A 14,427-nucleotide genomic window follows, 5' to 3' on the forward strand; every position below is an offset into this window, starting at 1 on the left:
TTGGGCCCCTCACTGCAAAAAGGACACTGAGGTGCTGGAGCGTGTCCAGAGAAGGGCAGTGAGGCTGGTGAAGGGTCTGGAGAACAAGTCTTACGAGGAGATGCTGAGGGAACTGGGGTTGTTTAGCCTGGAGAAGAGGAGGCTGAGGGGAGACCTTACTGCTTTCTACAGCCACCTGAAAGGCGATTGTAGTGAGGTGGGCGTTGGTCTCTTCTCCCAAGTAACTAGTACAGGATGAGAGGCAATGGCCTCAAGTTGCACCAGGGGAGGTTTAGATTGGATATCAGGAAAAATGTCTTTACTGAAAGAGTGGTCAGGCATTGGAACAGGCTGCCCAGGGAAGTGGTGGAGTCACCATCCTTGGAGGTGTTCAAAAAATGTGTAGATGTGGCACTTCAGGATATGGTTTAGCAGGCATGGTGGTGTTGGGTTGGCAGTTGGACTTGATGATCTTAGAGGTCTTTTCCAACCTTAATAATTCTGTGATTCTAAATATCCTAACTACTGGAATTCCCGTCCTGTTATTTCATGGGCTCAAACCTGTGTTCATAATCTTAGAAGACACAGAAATTATTTAGAAATAAGTACTAGCAGAAATAGTTTAAAAACTCGTAAAGAATTTCCTGTTTGGTTGCAGTTAAACATAAATGGGATCTTTGTGCTCTGAAGACCAGCAGTTTATGGAAATATTTCAGAAAGAATGTGTTATACAAATTGCTATGGAGACCTGTTCATAGATAAACCTAATGTGCTGCTTCCTTTGCTGGCCCCTTAGTCTCAGGTGATGTCAATATTAGTATAAGAGTTCTAATACCTTCCAGGAGCCAATTGTTAATTAGCAAACAGCATTATTAGCATCTCCCTCCTTCTGAAGGAGCTTTAATCATCATCAGAGGATGCAGTAATTACAGTAATCAAAAACTTTGGGGGAGGACCCACCATTGACCTGAAGACTTCACACTGATCCAAGACCCCTGACTTTGATCTTGGTTTTCTCAAAGACATCTTCCCCCAAAGCCACATAGGTCTTATCCATTGGGAAGACCACCTACATGAGGTTGGGTATGGTTCAAAGCATTCTGCTGATACAACAAATTGTGTATCCAGACACCGTTTTCCCAGAATTTCTGTGGCTTATATATTTAGCTTGTACCAGTTTAAAAGAAGCCTAGGGTCATTACACTGGTACCTTTGTACTGATCTGACTCTTGAAATCCTGTATAGAAAAATGGTAAAAGTAACATCTGTGCGAAAGGAGAGGGAAACTGAGCACAAGTTTGTTCATATTATAAGATGTAGATAATGTCCATCATCCTATTCACAGTGAAAAGTTCCTCACAGGTTGTTCAAACTCACCTTTGGGTAGTTTTGCAGACTGCGACAAAATATAAACACAACATACGGTGTTTGAATTGGTGAGAGAGATCCGTTGCCTGGCTTTGCTTTACCTAAGGATTGTCCTCAACGCTTAGTGGTATTAACATACCTTAGTAAAGGGCAGCCTTGCGCTGTGGTATCCTGGGTGCGCTCACGCATAAACCCTACTGCATTTCTGCTGCTGTAACCACAATCTCATGTAGAACTGCATTTGCATATGGCAGGATCCTTATATTCAATTCCATAGGATGGACCAATGACAGCATCCAGCTCTTCTTGGACTCGCTCTGCAGAATGAAAGGACTGACAATGACTATTCAAGAAGGCAGCTGATGTGTGGATTCTATGAAGAAACTCAAAATTTCCAAGACACCTTACGCTGCAGGACTAGGGCAGCTGAGTCAACTGCATTTTGCCTGTTACCCTGCCACGAACAAGGACAGCGACACGTATAAGTGCAGATACACACATTCTCACCTTGTACTTCCAGATACAGCATCATGGAGAGCTCAGCATAAAGTGATAGTGGCAGTGTCTGAGCTCACTATGGAGAGATCTGTGATCACTTGCACCATGTTGGTCTCTCTGAATGTAGAGAGTGTGTCATCCTTTGCTTGCAGATATGAGACAGTCAATGAAATTTAAGACTGTTTTAATAGCATAGCAGATTTCCAGCAACTGACCCTTTTTCATTGCAGTCTATACTGCATTGATAAAGCTGGTAAGACAGCAGCCACATAGGGAAGACGGCATACAATAACCTTACTTTCCGTTTAGGGTGGAAAAACATTACTCTGTGGTGACTGCCAAGGAACATTCTCAGTACCTTCACAAAGTGCTTTGCTTTTGAGGTTGAATTCAAAGAAAGAAATAGCTCAACAGTCTCTCAGGAGGAAAAGGATGAGAAGGAAGTAAGAGTGCAGCTGGAAATACCTTAATTACAAGGGTTTTAAATATGTTGCAGCTGCACAAGAGACTATTACTTGTTACCTTCAACATCTGAGCTAGGTATGCATCAGTGAAGTTCTGTAGCTCTGCAGGCAACCAGCTCTTCTGGTGGTTCCTGATCTCATCCTTAATAAGTGTTCATAGATCCTGCGTTAGTGCCACCAGCAGTCTCATTAACACAATGCTTAAGTGCCTCAATGGTGATGGGAAAGTGTTGTAGAGCTGCACATGGAAATACAAGCACAAGGAACACCATGACATCTTGGCTTCATAGTGCATTTAAAGCCTGAAAGTTCGCAGCTGAACGATGCCTAACTGTTGCTGTGATCCAGATGTATTGCTTGTCTGACTATAGGAAATGAATGACCACTGAAGTTTTTAAAAAATTATCTTGGAGAGAAGGAGTGTGTGAAAGATGACAGTTACCATACAGTTAACTTTTCAGATTGCCTGCTCTCCATTAGCAGCTTTCAGATTTGGGGGATTTAAATGCCCTTGAGTGCAGTTTTTCATATGTTTTCTAACTGAAGTATTTCTCAAATGACCTGTTCCCTCCTAAATCTTAAGTCAACTCTTGGCTGTAGTTCTCAAAGCCACAACCATGTTAGCTTGTCCTATTTTTTCTAGATGACTTTTGCAGCCCAAACTAAGACAGGAAATCAAGGCTATTACAAAACCCTTCAAGGCACAAGCTAGGAGGAAAAACCCGATTCTGGCCCCAGGGCAAACTTCATGCTGAACAATACCAATGTAAAGTCAGATCAGTCTCTCTGAGGGGAGCTATTACAGGAGATTCGATGGGCCGGTAGCTAAAGCAAGCCAGGAATGGCCGCGGAGTGATCATTATTGAGAAACAAAGGGACAGAAGTGAGTGCCAGTTTTAGCAGAGTTCAGTGTTTACTCAAGAATTCTTCTTCCTCTCAGTGCTTTGGCAAAGGTTGTCCATTTCATGCCACAACTCACTGAGGAACACTGTTGGGTTTTGATACAGTTACAGGGAACGGGTCAGTCCTTGCTCACCCGAGGACAGGAGGTGCCGTGGATTTCTGCCATGGCCTTGGAGCCTCTGAGCAGGCTCTGGCACATGGCAGCCTCTGCAGAGAAGCAATGTCGGAAAAGCACATCAGCAATCATGTTGTTGATGGAAGGAGGGAGTGGGACAGAGAGATCCATGTCTACAAACAGAGAAAGCTGCATCATTAACTTCTTTTATGGGCTATGACCCTCTATTACACTGAGGTCCCATCCAGCCTGCTCTTGATTTGCATGGGATTACACAAATAGCTGAGCCTGCAGGAATCAAGATGCAGGAGTCTAACTGGGAGATTTTTCCTTTATCACACCTTTATAATGAGCGAGGGACAGATTCCATCCTGTAGAAAAGTGCATAATCAGCACAATTTAGGAGTCTCTCATCTGTCACTTTCTCCCACAAAGGATTAGCATGAAAGCAATGAGTCAGGTGTGGTGTTCCAGCCAAGTGAAAAATGAATTGTGCAAGCATCAGCTGTGTAAACCTCCCATCAAACCTACTGCAGAAGTTGCAACTTTGAGTAGAAAAAGCAGAACTGGAAATAAATAGAATGAGCCTATGTCATGACGACATAAAGGTCTACATTTCACCTATTTCTCTGGCAAAGACCCCAGTCAGGCAGCAAGCTTCCTCCTGGATCCAGGCTTCCAGGCTTTTCTTCCCCAGTCCTAGGTTCTTCAGAGTCATTAGGCTGAACTGTCTGCTGCTTCCACGTGTACCCGTTGGCAAAGATGATGCCTGCAACAAAATGGAGAAGGACTGGGGAGAAGTGTGGGACTGGCATCTCCATAAGCAGGGCTGGTGAAACCATAGTGGTTCCAAGATTTACCACCATGAGTTTGAAAGGATCCCTGGCAGTATTTATATGGGGAATCAGAGGTGTTTATGGTGTTTTTTTCACATCTATTTGATCTTTTTTGTTGGAAATAAGTTCCATGCCTGTCTTTCCTCTTCCACTCCTTCACCTAGAACCATGTACTCAACACACACTGGGTCCTGCTGGATGGCATTTTTACAACTTTATACCTTTTACCACGAAGACTTCTTGAGATAGGTTGGTAACATGCCTAGTAACTAAGAATTGCCCAGGCTATACAAGTGTGTAAATGGGAAACGCATTAGTTTTGTGTGCTGAATGTACATCTGGGGCCCAGCCTTTTAGAAGGACATGGATCAGTGGTTCTACAGCATTCATCTTGCTGCCAAGAGCACCTCATCTTGAAAAGAGGCATTAAGACTAGGTTCGCTCATTATACCAAATCCCATTCTCTGAACAGCTTGTTCTGCTAAAAATATTTCAGTACACACAACAGAAAGTACCATAGGGGCCTCCCAAAACATCCCTAAAAAAGGATATGATGGGTTGCTCACAAAAATATTCTCCATGCCCAGTCAAGGTGTCCTTCACTGCTTGAAATCCATTTAGCAAAAGCACTGGTGTTTTTCCTAGCCAGAGTGTGTATATATTTCCATACATCCTGGCCACCTAGGGAGACAGTAAGACACATGATGACACAAAGATATAAGACATTTACAGAAAGGCCCTCCCACATCTTAGTGGTACGCTTAGGCCAGAGCTCAAAGACCGTTTCTATTGTGTGAGGGCTGTTTTGCATCCCTTGGCATTGCCCAAGAAAGGGATGGGCGAAATTTCATCCTGCTCTCAGGAAATAAAGGAGGTCAGAATCATGTTTCACTATTAAAATCTTAAAAGGCTTTCACTGTTATTAATGCATTGCATTATTATTTATGGCTGTTATTATTCATATATCTGCAGTTTATACAGCCATCAGTGCAACAACCATGTCATGTTACCCAGAAATACTTCAACAGGATTTCTTCCATTTACTTTGGCCCACCAGAGGTGATTGATGGATACTGCAAAATCATAAATATTGCTTTTATTATACTTCCATGTTCATTTTTTTTCCAGTCGCACAGGTTTTTCAGTGTATCAGTATGGAACACAAGGAACAGCCTTCATCGTTGAAGTAGAAATTATAGTTGTAATTAACATGTGCAGCCGTTAGATGGTAATGTTTGCTCACCGTTGCATTGATCATTGTACTTGCGAAGTCTAGCACAGTAAGACAGTTAAGCCAAATTTTTAAAACACAGCCATTGATCTGGGGTATCTCATATGAGATATGTTGAGTATCATGAGCTGCCGGGGAAGTACTTAGCTCCTCCAGATCCTACTGATTGCCCCTGGAGTTTGGGTTCTCAGTAGCTCTGCAAATCAAGTCTCTGGCACCCATAAATTAGAGACCAGTTTTGAACTATTCGACCCCAAGTAGTTGAGAAAGACCTAATAGCACAGAGTGGGGGAAGACAAAATAGTGTTACCTTGCTCAAAGGTTTAGGATTTTGGATAGGAACACCATTAGCTCACCTGTGACTGTACGGGATAGAAGGTAAAGATTTCTGAAAGTCTGTTTCAGGGATTTTACAGTATGAAGCAGAGGGATGAATAATGATCATGCCTGTGCATGTTTTTGGCATTATATATATATGCATATGTAACACCAAACCATATGCTGTTGCATATATTTGTATATGTAATGCCAAACCATATGTAACTATATATATTTATGTAACTCTGTATGTAATGTGTGACATTTTTCTGAGCAGTTGCAGCACTTCTGTAATACGTGATGGACGCTTGAAAGATAAAAAGGCGTATCTCTGCTCTAGGGATTTTTGGGGAACTGGTGAAAATACGCCATTTGTAAAGCGGATAAAAATTTGACTAAGCACAGTTTCCAAGTGTCCTGGCTCCTGCAGTTTGCTCTTAGCAATCCACTGGTAATCTTGTGTTCCTGAATTCACATATGTTGCTCAGAGACACCTATAAACAGGACTGCATCTCTCTGGAGGTGGGTGCAGGCCTCCTTTGCAATTGTTGGAAACGAAGATGTAGCCAGGGATTCTGAAATATGCTGACAATACTGAAAATGCATGCAAATATGATCAGGCACCTAGCTGCTGCCACTTGGCATGATCAATGGCTGTTTCCTGTAAGGGAGAGTAATGTGAAGAATGGATTTCCCAGCAGCTGGAAGTCCAGTTTCTTGCCTTTATAGCCCAAGTAAGATAGAGAGTGAAGAAAAAACAAGAGCTTGGATTCTTGAACTGGATTTCATCTAGTACCCAACAGAGCTGCAGAGCCTGTGTTTCCTTCTGTACACACAGTAGAACAGGGAGCCTCGATGATGGATCTTGTCTCACACACCTCCCAGGCTTAGCAACTCTCCTTTTTACCAACATTGCTGCATTTCCCAGGAGAGCCGGAGATGGGGCCATGGCATGAATCCTGAGCAAGAATCCTTCCTGGCTCATTCTCCAGCAGCACATGGGGAAAGGAAAGGGTCCTGTGGATCTTGTCTGGCAGATGCAGTGTGTAGACAACATTAAGCAATGTCAGTAACATTACTAATTATTCTTTCTGCACCTCTGCACTGTGCAAGAAAAAAAAAAAGCCAGAAAGCTAGTGTGTTGATACTCTACCGTACCAAATAGCACATAAAATGTCACCTAGCGGCAGTTCTGTGCAGCTGCTTACTTACGTAGTCAAATGGATTAAGACTTCAGTCTATCTGCTTGGTTGTTTTGCAGCGCACATCAGCTCTGATGATTACTGACACTGGCAATACCCTCCCAAAACAAGCAGAACTCTGGGGAAGAGGGGCTATTGCCTCAGCGCAGCCTTCAAAATCTTGACACCACAGGTAATAAAGCTTTTCTTTGTCTTTCGCTCGAAAAGCAGTATCACTCATTCCTATCCCCAACAGCAAGGACTGGCCTGGAGCAGTACATCTCCAGTGTGCTGCAGTCTCACACACTTTGCTGCTCCTGTGTTGGCCATGCCAGGCTTCTGTCTAAGCAAGCCTTCCAGGGCCTTTTTGTGCCAAGAGGTAACCAGACAGTGGCAACATCGCCAAAAAAAGTACTACAGGATTCAGTCCTCAAGCAAACAAGCTTTGCTTTCTGCCTATAGTGAGCCAGTTTTGCTTATTCTTCCTGTTCCATTTTCTCCCTGTTTGTAGCTTGTACTGTAGTAACAGTATTCTCCAGGCGTTGTTTTTGATGGGGTGAATGTTCAATGATTTGCATCATTTGCAACTACAGGACCTTTCCACTTATTGCTAACCCTCTCTAATGTCCAACAGGGAGACACAGGGCCTGAAGTTCTGCCCAGCAAGTTCACAGTTCAGACTGAAGCTGGGAAGGAGCAGAAAGATGCTTTTACCTTCTAGCCAAGGATACATTAGGAGTCTGCACCTGCACCTGAACTATTCATAAAACTATAAAAAGCATCAATACCTTCAAGAGTGTTTCATGGTGAATTTGGAAGTCCAGTGTCCACAGATTGCCAGTGAAAGGGAGAGGTATCAGTCCTGGAGGCAGCTTCCTTTGGGCCCTCTGGATGTTCAGGAATATAGGAGAAATCCAAAGAGAAAGACAAGAATACCCACAGAAATTTGACTTCTAGAAAACGTTGCTGTCCTCATGACTCTCCTCACTCAGCTGTGACCTGCTAGCCATAGAGCCATCAGCGCCTAGACCCATACCCCCCCACCCCCAGGGGTTAGCCCTGTTGGAGTACTTGGACAGCTCAGGCAAACTGGCCGTGTGTAGTCCCAAGCGAACGCAGCTGGGTTGCAATGGAGTGTGTCCCTTGAGCTGTGCAGAGCATGAGCAGGAAAAATGGGTCAGGTGAACTCAGGTGAGTCACCTTTCTGTTATCACAGTGAGAACAAGGCTGGTACCTTGGTCTAGACATTAGCTTAGAATTTAGAGACTTGATTCAATTCCCTGCTGTGCTACAGACGTCCTCTGTGATCGTGGGCAAGCTGCTTCATGTAGTTTCATGTTATAACCAGTCTGTAATCTACCCATAAGCAAGATGCTTTGAAAATGAATAGTCCCATCCCGTAATTTTTCTTTTCACCAGGATTGTATCTAGCAACCACAGAGCCATAAAGTCAGTGGATTGATTTGTCTGATCTGGTGGAAAGCCTTTCGTGTTTAGTTGCAGTAAGTTTTTTGCTAGCTCAACAGTCTGAACACACTCACCTGCTGGCTGCTGTTTCACTAATGCAGCACAAGCAGAGTGAGAACATGGCCAAGGACAGAAGGGGCAGGACCACCCCTTTTGGCAGACTCCCTGATCATTTTAGCTGCAGCACAAATCTTTATCTGAATCCTCTCTGCCTCAGAGTCCCTCCTACTTGAACTCCTAGGACTGTTGCTGTCACAAATACGTTCCCAGTTAACCACTCCAGTGACAGGAGACAGAGAACTACCCTGTACAGAAATTGTATTATGCTCTCAGGTGATTGTTTCCTTCTAATGCACTAAAACACTCTCAGCTAAAGCCCTAATAAGATTTATAGGTAGTAAGTATATGGATGGCTGAGGGAAGGGGAGACGTAATAATGGGAGGACTTCATGGAAGACCAAAACCAAATCTAATAGATTTGATATTCTTCAGAAACATCGTGAAAGACAATGAAGTATTGCAAAACACTTGAAGAGAACATGCAAAAGAGTCCAGGAATTGCCAGCACTGTTATCTCCCCGACATCAAACCTTTCTCTGAGAGATGTTTAGTTTTGTCCTTCTTCACCATCAAGAATTTGAAGGACTTTCAGGGCGTCTGCCACTGCTTAGAAGAGGCTGTACTGGAGAAGGACAGTGGTGGCCTGTAAGGCAAAAGTTATTTTGATCCCAAGTTGCAGCTGGATGTTAAAAATGGGAGTTTCCCCTCTCTTGTTGAATGTGCATCTGACATCACTGCTGTCTCATCAGGATCACCCTGAGCAACTGGCCGTGCTCAGCAGCACGACTGCAGGGACACTGTGCACTCTATTGTCATCTTACAGGCTTGTTACATGCCCATCTCCCTCTGCTTTCATGCTGACTTTCATGGAAGGGGAAAATGAGTGAATACTTCTTGCCAAGGTGCAAGGCAGCAAGATGAAGCTAACAGGCCTGGGTGAGTCCGTGATTGTCAATAAACCAAAGATGTGTATGTCAGCTCACAAAGTACGAATTTCCAGTTGGATACAGTTTTACAAGTTTTTACCTTTACCTTTCCGTCTTAATGGTATCTTTGTGCTGACCTTGGTGCGTTCTCTGAGAAAGCACTATCCGAGTGGTTTTGCATGTGACCTCATTAGTCTTCCCTCTTCTCTGGGATAAGTCAAAATATGGACCAGTGCCCAGTGCAAAGTGGTCATTGCAGTTTCTGTTCCTGCCAAAAAGAGGTTGTGGAGCACTCAGAACAGGTTGTCTTCATCAAATTGCAGATCTGGGATTGGCTTGAATTTTCAGGCGAGAGACCGGTGAATTTAGAGGACAGCAGACGTTAGAACATATGCAGTCATTAACTCCAGATGACTTCAGCAAACAATAGCTTGCAGAATCTCTGATTTTCCAAAGCAAATGAATGTGAAGAGCAGTAAGAAGTACTCATAATATCTCATAAGTCTCTGTTTCTTCATGTCTGAACAAAGTGTCCTGTCTCACAGGCAGTGTTAAGAAGTGCTTTGAATTGACAGCGAAAGATCAGCTGGAAGCTTTTCAATGGCAGATGTTTCTTTCAGTGATTTGCCGATCTGCTGAATTCAGAACACTCCATGGGATTTTTGTATTTCAGTGAAAGGTTTAGGACAAGTTTATAGAGTCCCACTCCTCCATCTCTGTCATCCTGTGCTATCCTGCAGAGCCCTGTGGTATCCTTGGAAACTGCAGCTGTTCTATGTTCCTTCTTTACCAAAGAATGTTGAAAACATGCAAGCTCTTGACAAGCAAAAGTCTTCTTGTGAAGATCTGGGAGATTGTTCAGGAGCCAGGGCAAAATATCATAAACCAGTAGCAAACACAAACCAGCCTTGCCTTTATTCTTTCTGTTTAAAATCCTAGCAGCGCTCTCAACCTATTGAAGTATCTAAGATAAATTTTGTCAGTAAGATCTGCTATTTAATTTTACCAAGAGATGTGTTTTGGGAACATGAGGCTGGTTCAGTTTCAGGACTCTGATTAGCAGCATCTAAAATTATGTACAGCACCATTAGGAAGCATCTGAAACACATAACCTGAATAACGACAAAAAAAAAACCCTTTAGTTGTCAAGAAAATTAAGATTCAGAGAAGGCAAAATCTCAGGAAACAGTTTCTTCTCCTCAGAATAAACAAGCTTTTTAGGTAGTTTTGCCACAGAGCCATCCTGTTAGCCTAACTGCTGCTGTCTTGCAGCCTGTCCTTCTTTTTGTCCTTTGTGCTGTGGATCATACCTGGATTCTTTGTATTTTTAAATTTCTTTGTATTGATCATTATTCCATTTGTACTGTTCATATTTTTAATTTTCTTTCTCTTGTAGGACTCCTCTGTCCAAATCTTTCTACATCTGCAGGATATGATCTTCAAGCAGTTTTTTAACTGGTTCCCCTGGAAACAGCTGCATAGAGCCAAAGGTACTCACAGGAGGTTGGGAGATGGTACCCAAATTAAACATGTCATGCACTATTCCTCTGAATCCTGTTCTTTACATGATACTCATAGAGAAATAATTGCTGTGAGCCCAGCGAGAAGACTAACCAATATTTTCCAAGCTGTACTGTGTAAGGTTGTACCAAAGTCTCTTTTGAGGGTAATAACAGAAAAAGCAGCCCACAGCCAGTGAAGGTATACAACAGAAGTGGTAATCCTGGGAGCTTTGGTAGTAAGCAGACAGGTAATTCTCCTTAACATCATGTGCTGTCTGAGACTCTAATCTCGGGGAAACAGAAATGAAGCGTTCTAAAGCAGAGACAAAATTATGTCCTTTTAACTGCCTTTTTTATAACCTTGTACAATTATTGCAATCAATGTTTTCAAGAAAGCTTCTTCCCTCATTCTTGTATCTTGTGTAGTGATGTGGTCAACTCTTCATGCTCTGCTACACAGCAACAAACTACATACAACAAACCTCTCTGAAGGAATTTTGAGTACTAACGTATGACAGCACAGGTTGTTCCCAGCACTGATCTGTTGACACAGAACAACACTGAAACTGGGGAAAATTCTCAAATCTTACCTGGCACTTGATGATAAAACCCCTGAAAACTCCTTGCAATTCAGTGGGACCTCGGAGACTTCCAAGGGTGGTCTGTAGACATCCACAGGGCTTGTGCTTAACATTGCCTGCTATGGTTTTGCCTCTTCATGGGCACCTCTCTTGGGTCGCCCAAGTGCACATCAGTTGGCAAAGAAGCTCAGAATTACAGAATCACAGAATCACAGAATCACAGAATAGTAGGGGTTGGAAGGGACCTCTGTGGGTCATCTAGTCCAACCCTCCTGCCAAAGCAGGGTCACCTACAGCAGGCCGCACAGGACCCCGTCCAGGCGGGTCTTGAATATCTCCAGAGAAGGAGACTCCACAACCTCCCTGGGCAGCCTGTTCCAGTGCTCCGTCACCCTCAGAGGGAAGAAGTTCCTCCTCATGTTCAGACGCAACTTCCTGTGCTTCAGTTTGTGCCCATTGCCCCTTGTCCTGTCACTGGGCACCACTGAAAAGAGCTTGTCCCCATCCTCCTGACACCCACCCTTCAGATATTTGTAGGCATTTATAAGGTCCCCTCGCAGCCTTCTCTTCTTCAGGCTGAACAAGCCCAGTTCCCTCAACCTCTCCTCGTAGGGGAGATGCTCCAGTCCCCTCACCATCCTCGTAGCCCTCCGCTGGACTCTCTCCAGTAGCTCTTCATCTTTCTTGAACTGGGGAGCCCAGAACTGGACACAGTACTCCAGATGAGGCCTCACCAGGGCAGTGTAGAGGGGAAGGAGAACCTCCCTCCTCCTGCTAGCCACACTCTTCTTGATGCACCCCAGGATCCCATTGGCTTTCTTGGCAGCCAGGGCACACACTGCTGGCTCATGGTTAACCTGTCGTCCACCAGGACACCCAGGTCCCTCTCCGCAGAGCTGCTCTCCAGCAGGTCCACCCCAAGCCTGTACTGGTGCATGAGGTTGTTCCTCCCCAGGTGCAGGACCCTGCACTTGCCCTTGTTGAACCTCATCAGGTTCCTCTCTGCCCAGCTTTCCAGCCTATCCAGGTCACGCTGAATGGCAGCACAGCCTTCTGGTGTATCTACCACACCTCCCAGTTTGGTGTCGTCAGCAAACTTGCTGAGGGTACATTCTAACTCTTCATCCAGGTCGTTGATGAAGAATGGTGAATTCTGATAACTGCAACATGAGAAAAAATCATAAAAAACACAAAGTAGGAAAATATGCATGAAATACATCCCTTCTGCAAGAGAACACCAGGTCTGCTATGGGTCATTCCTTCATTGCCTTACCTGTAAGCCAGCAATGGCAGATCCTGACTTAGAACAGACCCTGTTCTGAGTCTCCATGGCTCTGATGACAATACCTGACAGCAGTGTGGACCTCACTATGGCAGGACGTCTATTCATTCTCCTTTCTTCTGCATACATTTAAGGGCTTTTATCCCCATTACAGCTTGTATTAGCAGCAGGCACAGGCAAGAGCACAAATAAATCATCTTCTCGGCTTGTTTGCCTGTGTTGTACTTGGATGTACACATCTCCTGTGGCATGTTGATTTCTTTCCCTGGGAGCCATCCTCCTGATTAGAAACTCATTCAGTAATGGTTTATCTGATTTCTCCTCTCCCAGGATGATATGGTGCCCTCACACAGATGATGCGGCTTTCCCTGTAACAGTATTCATGGGTTTTTTGCAAACTAGCAACATTTGCATTAGAGAAAATATGACCTATTTAACTTCTGATTAATTCTGACTCAAGGTGCTGGACTGTGTCCTTGAAGACAAAACACGTACCTTGTTGAACGCCAAAGTTGCCAGTCAGTTGCTCCTCCTCTAGCAGACTGAGGATCCACATCACTCCATGACATCCTTAAGTCATCTCTACTTTTGCCTCATTCTGGAGAGAATTTCTTACTGAGAATTTCTTATTCATGAGGTCACACTGGAGAGTGACAGGTCTTAAGGAATAATGGCTGGGAAAATGTGAGTCCTTAACTGAAATGTGCTAGTGGCTGCACTGGCTACCACCACACATGGCAAAAAAAAAAGGTAGGTAGGTAGGTCAGCATAATTTAGAGTGGTATTTTTTAAGGAGGGAGACTTAAATAAATCCATATTTATTGTGTGGAGCACCACAGATTTCTCTGGAAGTTCAGTACTGCTAAATACCATACCAGTTTACCTCTGTAACTATCTGAACTAGGAAATCCCTCCTTTAGGCTGCCTGTGTTTGCAACAATAAACTAAAGGTTTTCAAATTGACTTAATTGTTCCCTGAGGGTGAAAATACTGCTTTCTTCACTGGCTTTTGGCTGAGTCACAAACACTCTATTTTCATTCCCTCTCAGGCTCAGAAGGCTCCTCTAAATACATGCTTTTTTCCATGGACTCTGGCAGTGACATGTTTTTGCAAGAGTAAGCTACAGATACGGCATTACTTCACATATAACACACCTTATTTACATGGCATCTTTTGATTATTTTAAAATTTATCTGCTAGCTGCTTTAAATATATAAATTGTGTAACTTCCTCCAGATGTTGTGTTGGCTGTGTTGCTATCTGAAGCCAACATAGCCTGAAGCCTGTTTCCAGTGGCGGGAAGAGGAGCTGGGTCAGGAGGCCTGGTCTCCATTGTTCATCACAGCTCAGACACTGCTAGACTAGGAAAGGAAAACTGGAGCTGCTAAATGCTCCCTGTCATGGTTTAAAGCAGGGCGTCAATAAACTGAGTGACAGATGCTCTCTACTAACCCCCACCCTCCCACCAGAGGAAGTGAAAAGGAGGAAAAGGGAGAGAGACTTACAAATTGAATATAAGAAGTTTTACTAATAACAGTAATAATGCTAATAATATGAATAATCAGAGAAATAATGTAAAATATACAAAACTGACACTGAGTTTCCTGGAGTTGGGTGCGGGGGTGCTGGCATCCCACCAGCAGCTGCCAGGCAGCACCAGGAGGTCCCAGACTGACCTCGGCAGCAGGCAGGAACTGGACTCAGGAATGTATGGA

This window comes from Opisthocomus hoazin, chromosome 4, assembly GCF_030867145.1.
Source record: "Opisthocomus hoazin isolate bOpiHoa1 chromosome 4, bOpiHoa1.hap1, whole genome shotgun sequence".
NCBI classification, from domain to species: Eukaryota; Metazoa; Chordata; class Aves; order Opisthocomiformes; family Opisthocomidae; genus Opisthocomus; species Opisthocomus hoazin.